Raw genomic sequence first — 1,396 nt, 5'->3', positions numbered from 1 at the left:
TGGATTCAGGGGGTTCCTTACCACCGCTAGCTCCTATTCATCCCAGCACCCCTTATGCTCCATCCCTGTTATGCGGGCCGTATGGCTCCTAAGATACCAGCAATGACTGTGCAACCTGAAGAGCGTTCCCCTCCCTAGAGTGGAATCAGTGCCCATGGCACCTGACACTGTAAACATAGCGAAAGACCAAGTCCTTGCCTTGAGGACCTCATTGTCTATATTTAGGTCAGTCAGGGGTGGGAGGCAGCGCAGAGAGAGACAGAGACATAAGGAAGCAGAGCTGGGACTGGGTGGGCTGAGGACTAAAGTGTCAATCCAGACAGAGGTTTCATGGCTAGAAATTATTTACACTGCAAAATGGAAATGAAATGTCTGTCCACGCTTAGAAGGTTGGGGAAATAAACTTGCTCAATATGCAGTAATGGCAAAATTAAAAACCTATTTGAGAAATAGGTCAGTTACGAAATCTGAGGAGAGATGAAGTGTGTCTTATGTGTACTATGCAAGGAGACAAATTTAGAACAAGAAGCAGTTTAAAACACATACAGATACGTGTTCATGACATGAGAGAGAAGCAGAATTAGAATTTGTTTTAAATGTAATATCCGGAGTATAAATGTATGCAAGGAAGTGGACCTTGGGGAGAGCGTCTTTTTCTAATTTCCTTATTACGAGACATATATCTGCAAAAATTAACAGTGAGTACGCAATTCGTTGTAATAATGAAGGATCCAATGATGTAGTTGCAAAATAGACATAGTTATGAAGTTTGAAATTTAAGATGTTGAATATAAATATACCCCAACAGAAGTAAGAACTATTGTATTTTACAGATAATATCTTGATAATTATAAGGAAGGGGATGCTGGAGAAAAATATTTTTTGTTTTATACACTCTGTCAAATATGACTGCTTTCTATATTGATTTACTTTATGAGACTTATATCCCGCTCCATTCCCTGCCAAGCAGGGCCACCACCCCCTAGGGCTCAGGGTGGCTTACAACAATCAAGATACGTCAGCATATTACAATTTTAAAATCCTTGTTATTGCATAATTATGTTGGATCATTTCCCTTTTCCTTTCAGTATCCTTTCTCTACTACCATCTCTCTGGTAGGACCTGTTAGGTCAGGAAATATTGTTAGTATTCTGTTCAGTAGCACTCAGAGCGCTTTGTAGCAGTAGGTTAAGGTTAAGCTATTGCACTGAGAGAGTGGGCTTGCTGCGCTCTGTCATCTAAGTCACTGGTGGCCTAAAGCATTGCGGAGGCCATCAGGTGAATAAATGGCTGGTCAGCAAATTCCGGTGCTCTTCGGGCGGGGAAGTGCGGTGGGCTGAGGCGGAGTTTTAAGGGAAGGACGCAGAGAAATAGAATGGCTCGGCGCCCTTCCAGC

The 1,396-nt window shown here is 42.4% G+C and overlaps 1 protein-coding gene across 1 annotated transcript in view; it reads left to right on the top strand.

Annotated features, from left to right (window-relative positions):
• The first annotated feature begins 641 nt into the window (after window positions 1-641).
• Window positions 642-1,396, top strand: part of CUL1 (cullin 1) — a 73,280-nt gene continuing 72,525 nt past the window's right edge. The window contains exon 1 of the mRNA XM_015422160.1: window positions 642-698. The gene's annotated coding sequence lies outside the window, so the exon portion shown is untranslated. The remainder of the gene's footprint in view (window positions 699-1,396) is intronic.

Source organism: Gekko japonicus, unplaced genomic scaffold (assembly GCF_001447785.1).
Source record: "Gekko japonicus isolate JY-2015 unplaced genomic scaffold, Gekko_japonicus_V1.1 scaffold330, whole genome shotgun sequence".
Classification (NCBI taxonomy): domain Eukaryota; kingdom Metazoa; phylum Chordata; class Lepidosauria; order Squamata; family Gekkonidae; genus Gekko; species Gekko japonicus.
The sequence above is the reverse complement of the archived record's forward strand: the minus strand, read 5'-3'. Positions and strand labels throughout refer to the sequence as shown.